This window comes from Colobus angolensis, unplaced genomic scaffold, assembly GCF_000951035.1.
Source record: "Colobus angolensis palliatus isolate OR3802 unplaced genomic scaffold, Cang.pa_1.0 Scaffold182, whole genome shotgun sequence".
In the NCBI taxonomy this organism is placed as follows: Eukaryota; Metazoa; Chordata; class Mammalia; order Primates; family Cercopithecidae; genus Colobus; species Colobus angolensis.
The window spans coordinates 3182184-3190318 of record NW_012114955.1 but is presented as its reverse complement, the minus strand read 5'-3'; positions in this window follow the sequence as shown (position 1 = coordinate 3190318).

The window sequence follows — 8135 nt, the reverse complement described above, 5'->3', positions numbered from 1 at the left end:
TAAAGGGACACCCATCTTTTTCTCTTCTATGACTAGTTTTAATGTTTCATATCTCATGTCTTCCCCAATTATCAGTCTCTCTTCATTCATCTGATGATATATCCCCAGTTTGCTTTCTGTCATCTCTAAAACTATCCTTCTCAAGTCATTGTTTTCTGTTTGTCTGAAAGATAGGTTGGCCTTGACTGCTGATCATAGCCCTTCCACTGTTTCTGGGCCAGCCTGACTCCATAAGCAAAGGCACGGCAGATGCAGGCTCCCTAAAGTGATTTTTCAATCTTTGGGATGGGGCTGTTTTTTGTTTTGTTTTGTTTCCAGAAGAATCTTCTTTCTCTTCATCTAGCCATTGTTACATTGCTATCGTGGTAACAAGTGTGACTGGGTCATCAATAATGGACATGTCAGGGCCACATTAAGAGCACAGAGCAGAGGGTGAGCAGGTAGGGAAATGCCTCAGAGAGGCTGTGGATACACCATATAAATGATATTGGTTCAATCTGATTTTTCCTTGGATCTAGTATGTCTTCTTTCAGAACAGGACAACAAGAAAGAAAATTTGGGATGAAAATCAAGTACCACCAACAATGACCAGAACTAATAAATCAAAACCAAAAATCTCACATACTGTACATGGAACCTTTCAGATGAATTTTCAATCACTCATTCAATCAGCAGATATTTGCTGAGTGTCTACCTTGCTTCAGTCACTGGGGGTATAGTAAGGAACCAAGGTCCTTGCCTCATGAGAGGGTACATCTCATGACGGAGATGAATAATAAATAAATATATGAGGAGTAAGTCTGAGGGCTTTAAAACAAAACATAATAGGCTGGGCCTGGTGACTCATGCCTGTAACCCCAGCACTCTGCGTGGCTGAGGCAGGCAAATCACCTGAGATCAGGAGTTCGAAACCAGCCTGGCTAACATGGTGAAGCCCCATCTCTACTACAAATACAAAAGTTAGCAGGGCATGGTGGTACACACCTGCAGTCCCAGCTACTCGGGAGGCTGAGGCAGGAGGATTGCTTGAACCCAGGAGACGGAGGTTGCAGTGAGCCAAGATCAAGCCACTGCAGTCCAGCCTGGGCGACAGAGCAAGACTCCATCTCCAAAAAAAAAAAAAAAGGCAAACTGACAACAAAGATCATGAGGAATACTACAGATGGGCCAACTTCCTTTGTCACAGAAATATGCTGACAAGAACTAGAAAACCAGGAGGATTTTTTTTATTCCTTTTACCCTCAAATCTCCCACTAGCCTCTCCCTTTTGCCAGAACCTAACAGGAAGTGCATTGGCCAGAGGATGTGGGAAATGTAGTTTGCATCTCAGACTGGAGATTAGAATGGGGGGCTTAAAGCTGAGAGACAGTAGGTGAATAACTGTCAGAGGAGGCTACTCACAAGAAGTACAGAGTCCAACGGGCTCATCTCCACTCTGAATTCAAACCTGAATTTCTCGATTGGGCTGACATATGCAAGAAAGGAGAATGAAGAGAGTGGAGGGTGAGAGCCTGAACAGAGGAGCAAGTCAAATCCATTTATATGAACTTTTAATATATAGAGACTTCCCCCAAAGAACCAAAGCCCAAACAGTGATAAGAATTTCCCTCTTGAGAGAAAGCTAAGTGGGAGAGTGAGACAGAAGAGACTTCCTGAAGAGCTTCCTTCTCACCCCTAATCCCCACCACCCTAACTCTACTGATATTGATGTTTGTAAAGCTTTGGCCAGTATTATAATTCAACGTATAGTCTGGTGTGAAATTTTAATATATGGGAAGATATACAGGGTAGTACCATTATGTATGATCCTGTATTGCTGTTGCTGGCTATCACACCATGCAGAGTCTGGAGTTATTTGGAAAAACTAGAAGGACCAAGAAAATTTAAAAAATGTGAGGATGATGGGTACAAAAACAATAGTTAGAAAGAATGAATAAGATCTTCTGTTTACTAGCACAAGAGGGTGATTATAGTCACTAATAATTTAATTGTACATTTTAAAATAACTAATAATATAATTAGACTGTAACAAAGGATAAGTGCTTGAGGGGATGGATACCCCATTCCCTGTTATGTGATTACTTACTATGCTTTGCATGCCTGTATCAAAATATTTCATGTGCCCCATAAATATATATGCCTACTATGTACCCACAAGAATTAAAAATAAAAAATTTAAAGAAAAAATATGCCAGGCACAGTGGCTCATGCCTGTAATCCCAGCACTTTGGGAGGCTGAGGTGGGTGGATCATGAGGTCAGGAGATCGAGACCATCCTGGCTAACACAGTGAAACCCCATCTCTACTAAAAATACAAAAAATTAGCCAGGTGTGGTGGCAGGTACCTGTAGTCCCAGCTACTCAGAAGGCTGAGGCAGGAGAATGGCGTGAACCCGGGAGGTGGAGCTTGCAGTGAGCCGAGATCGCGCCATTGCACTCCAGCCTGGGCGACAGAGTGAGACTCCGTCTCAAAAAAAAAATAAAAGTATGAGGCTGGGGAGAAGCTTCAAGATGCCAATAAATTAGTGCTAGATGCTGGGGTCCACCTTTTGTGGGTAGACTCAATTATGACATTTCAATTATGACTCAGTTGTCATATCACATCTCCCCTATCAGGGTAGAAACCTGTAATATTAGCAAAGTGTCTTCTTTGTTAGACAGAGGCATCTGAATTGATCATATCTATTTTCCTAAATCAGTCTGTCTTACAATTGAGTCCGTGGTACTTGAACTTAAAAGCTAAGAATTTGCTACTTTTTTTCCATATGATTGTTGGCCACATGAATGTTTTCTTTTGCAAAGTGTCTGTTCATGTCCTTTGTCCACCTTTTTGTTTGTTTGTTTTTTGAGATGGACTCTCCCTCTGTTGCTCTGTTTCCAGGCTGGAGTGCAGTGGCACGATCTCAGCTCACAACCTCTGATTGCCTGGTTCAAGAGATTCTCCTGCCTCAGCCTCCCGAGCAGCTGAGATTACAGGCACACGCCACTATGCCCAGCTAATGGGATTGTTTGGATTTTTTCTTGTATATTTAAGTTCCTTATAGATGCTGGGTATTACACCTTTGTCAGATGCATAGTTTGCAAAAATATCTCCCATTCTGTAGATTGTCTGTTTACTAAACTCAAAATCACTTAGCGTTAGAGAAATGCAAATTAAAACCACAATGAGATATCATCTCACACCAGTCAGAATGGTTATTACTAAAAAATCACAAAATAACAGATTCTGGCAAGAGTGTGGAGTAAAAGGAATGCTTATACACTGTTGGTGGAAGTGTAAATTAGTTCAACCATTATGGAAGACAGTGTGGTGATTCGACAGAAATACCATCTGACCCAGCAATGTTCATTGCAACACTATTCATAATAGCAAAGACATGGAATCAACCTAAATGCCCATCAATGATAGACTGGATAAAGAAAATGTGGTACATATACACCATGGAATATTATGTAGCCATAAAAAAGAATGGGATCATGTCCTTTGCAGGGAAATGGATGAGGCTGGAGGCCATTATCCTCAGGAAACTAACACAGAAACAGGAAACCAAAAACAGCATGTTCTCACTTATGAGTGGGAGCTAAATGATGAAAACACATGGACACACAGAGGGAAACAACACATACTGGGGCCTATCAGAGGGTGGAAGGTGGGAGAAAGAAGATCAGGAAAAATAACTAATGGATACTAGGCTTAATATCTGGGTGATGAAATAATCGGTACAACAAACCCCCATGACACGTTTACCTATGTAACAAGCCTGCACATCCTGCACATGTACCCCTGAACTTAAAATAAAAGTTGAAAAAAAAAAAAAGAGGAGGAGAAGACATGGGATTTCTCTCTGCTGTCTGCAGAGAATGTCTGAATGGGGATGCATATCCACTGCTCCTTCATATATCATCCCGCCATGTTGGAAACGTTCAGAAATTTGCCATGGTGGGCATCTTCAGTCCCAGAGTTTTTCCTGAGACAACTTTCTATCCCTTACTGTTCATCTCGTATATTTAAAACCTCATTTCCCCCCCATTTTTGTTTCTCCTTTGGTCCCCATTTTCCTGACACTCCAGTGCTAAATTGAATGGAAGTACTGAGTGGAGACACAGCTTCCAGTTTTGTAAGCAGATTTCCCCAAATTTTTAATAGATAGATCTACAAAAAAATTTCATGGCCTTGATTCCTAATTCCCAGATTCCCAGTCTCCTGCTCTTCTCTGTATTCCTCCACTTCTGGCAGTTTCTTAGCTCCCTATTCTTGCCAGAGCAGCTATTGCTGCTGCTATGTTTTACTCCTCAAAAAATGCACTAGCTCTAAAAATCATTTTCCATTCATTCATCTCTGAATAATGCGAGCTTTGTTGAGTCTTGGTGTTGGTCAATACATGAGATGAATGAATTTATAAACTCTGGTCTTGCTTTCTGGACCAGAGTTGGAGGGCAGGTTGCTAGGCAAACCTCCATGCCCAGTGCCCAGTTTCTATCTGGATTTCACTTTTTGCTTTGCTGGGGAGATAACTTTCTCAATTCCTACTTACATATTCTCTGGTATCTGAGTCTATGTAGAACATTAAAATTACAGTTGTAGCATTCACTGTAGCCAGGATGCTGATTTAGGTTGGTACAAAAGTAGTATTTGAGGTGCAAATTACATCTTTTTCCCTTACCAGTTCTGAAGCAGTTAGTAAACACATGCAAAAATCTGGTAAGTTCAAAATGTCAGCTTTTTGCTAGAAGTTGGTTTGGAGACTGGCTGGGGCCTGAACATAAATTGGGCTTCCTAACACATCCCCCTGAACTGGAAAGATTTACCTAGCCACTGATAAATGATAGGCCTCTCCCTAAGAAAGCAAGAGCTTCATGTGTCGCCAGCAGGTTGTTTAAGAAAGAAAGGGTGGACCAGGCCCATAGCTCACGCCTGTAATCCCAGCACTTTGGGAGGCTGAGGCAGGCAGGTCACGAGGTCAGGAGATCGAGACCATCCTAGCTAACATGGTGAAACCCTGTGTCTACTAAAAAAAAATACAAAAAATTAGCCAGGCATGGTAGCGGGTGCCTGTAGTCCCAGCTACTTGGGAGACTGACATGGGAGAATGGTGTGAACCTGGGAGGCGGAGCTTGCAGTAAGCTGAGATCACACCACTGCACTCCAGCCTGGGCGACAGAGCGAGACTCCATCAAGAAAAAAGAAGGAAGGAAGGAGAGAAAGGAAGAAAGGAAGGAAGGAAGGAAGGAAGGAAGGAAGGAAGGAAGGAAGGAAGGAAGGAAGGAAGGAAGGGTGGCTAGGCATAGTAGCTCATGCCTATAATCCCAGCATTTTGGGTGGCTGAGAGAGGAAGATTATTTGAGGCCAGGATTTCAAGACCAGCCTGGGCAACATAGTGAGACCATGTCTCTTTAAAAAAAAAAAAAAAAAAACTGGGCACAGTGGTGCATACCTTTAGTCCCAGCTACTCAGGAGGCTGAGGTGGATGGGTTGCCTGAGTCCAGGAGTTTGAAGCTGCAGTGACCTATGATGATGCCATTGCACTTCAGTCTGGGTAACAGAATGAGACCCCATCTCAAAATGCAAGAAAGAAAGACAGAAAGAAAGAGAGAGAGAGAGAGAGAAGAAAGAAGAAAGAAAAGAAAGAAAGAAGCAAGCCAAAAATGGGGCAAACTACCCTTGCTCAGTATTCTGTGCCCCTTCCTTTTTTCATACCAATACTTCCATAAAGTAGCCATTTTTATTTTATAAACAGTTAGAAATGAGAAAAGAGGACAAAACTGTTCAAAAAAACAGCTCCTCCCATCTTGTGCCCTTCCTCCTGCCCTTTGCTCCTGAGGTCACATCTCTCAGAATGCACTGTGCCACCCTAGCACCCTGTCCTCCCTGCCCAGCTGTCAGCTGGGGTGTGAAGTCTCCATCTGAATGTGGAAAGTTATGTAGGTGAAGGGATAAGAAGGAGCTGTTTTTAGGCCCTGTCATAGATCAACACCCAAGGAGTAGGGAGATCGCCCTGAGTTTTGATCAATGCAGCCCCTGTATCTCTGAAAAAAGAAGACAACCAATGGGGATTCACATTCTCTTTTACCAGATGGTCTGTTTCTTCAAGCAAATCCTGGCATTTCTATGAACCCAAGTCTTCTGGGTTTTTTTCAGTCTAGATTTATCTGCTTTATAAATGGCAGCATTGTATTGTTTATTAAGCTTTTGGTCATTTTTACAAGTTTTAATCTTTTTCTATAGCTTCACAAGTTGCTGCTTAAAGCTAAAGAGTTTGTTTCCTTTTTCATAATAGCATCCCTTCCAATGATATCATCCCACCTGTGGCCACTTCCTCATAGTTCTCTTTCAATCTCTGGCCACTCCTTTTCCGTGTTCTTTACAAAATTCATTTATGATGCTCTTTTTCAGATGTTTGCATAGTCTGGGGCATGGTTCTATGCTTTAGTCTCTTGTTAGTCCACCATTTTTCCTACTTGATCTCATCTAGTTCAATGGCTTCAATTATCACATAATACTTGAGGCTGACTTCCAAATACATAATTTTACCCAAATGGTTTAGTCTGTTCAGGCTGCTATAACAAAATACCATAAACTGGGTGGCTTATAAACAACAGGAATTTATTTCTCAAAGTTCCAGAGGCTGGGAAGTCCAAAATCAAGGTGCTGGCACATTCAGTATCTGGTGAGGACCTGCTTTTTGCTGAGTCCTCACATGGTAGAAGGGGCAAAGATGTGCTTTTGAAACCTCTTTTATAAGTGCACTAACTGCTCCCACAAAGGCTCCACATCCTAATACTCTCATAATTAGGGACTCAGTATCAACATATGAATTTAGGGAGGCAGGGGACATAAACATTCAATCTATAGTACTAAACCTGTCTCTCCTGAGCTCTAGACCCATATTTTAAACCACTTACTAGACAATATCCTCACCTCTGCCTCATTATCAACTGACCAAAACCAAAATTCATCATTTATCTCCCAAACTTGCTCCATTTCCTTTGTTCTCTAATTTAGTAACTTGCCCTTCCATTAACTCAGCTAACCAAGTTAAAAATGTGACTATATTCCTTATCTCATGTATTCAACTAGTTACCAAGTTCTATTAATTTTACCCTCCTAACATCTTTCAGGTATCCTTTTTTAACCCTCTTCACTGCCACTACCTTGCTTTAGAGCAAGCTTGTCCAACCCATGACCCACGAGCCACATGTGGCCCAGGATGGTTTTGAATGCAGCCCAATACAAATTCAAAAACTTTCTTAAAACATTATGAGGTTTTTTTTTGTGATTTGTTTTAGCTCATCAGCTATTGTTTGTGTTAGAGTATTTTGTGTGTGGTCCAACATAATTCTTCCAACGTGGCCCAGGGAAGCCAAAAGATTGGACACCCTGCTTCAGAGCCCATATTAGTTTAAGTGTTTTTTGTTTTTGTCATAAACTGCAGAAATGAACCCTAAGAAAATAAAGGATTTATTTGAAAGAATATTAGGAAAGCTCACAGAACTGAAGGGAAAATTTTATAGTCATGTTTTAGGAAGGACTAGATCAGGGGCAGCTCTGGGGCCCTTAGCAGATAAAGTTCAGAGCTCAGAGCTCAGAGTCTTCTAGCCTGGGACACCACATGAGGTGGCTCAGGTGCAATCTTCTTTCAGCTCTGTGTGTCTTTATCAAACTTTCAAATTCTTAGTATAACCTGGTTGGTCACCTTTGAATCCATCATCTAGGGAGACAGGAGTGAATGGCACTAATTTGTGATGGCTATAGACCCTTATAATTTCTCAACCCCTCCTCAGTACTGTCATAGACTTCTCAAGGACCTCTTTTCATCTTCCCAATGTATAGTTCTTGTGTCTTTCCAATCTATAGTTCACAGGCCACTATTTTTGTATTTCTAAAATACATATTGTTCAATTAGGAGATTATATCTCATTTAAAATCTCTTGATAGCTCTTCATTACTCAGCATAATCCACAAAATTCCTATCAGATAGTTCATTTTACGATTTGGATCCTGTCTGCCTCTCTAGTCTCACCTCTTACTACCCTTCCCCTAAATCTTATGTTCCTGGCGTACTGCAATTACAGTATTTTCAATTCCCCTAAATAAGCCAGGCTTTGTTGTATTCTCATGTTTTTGCCTGTGCTTC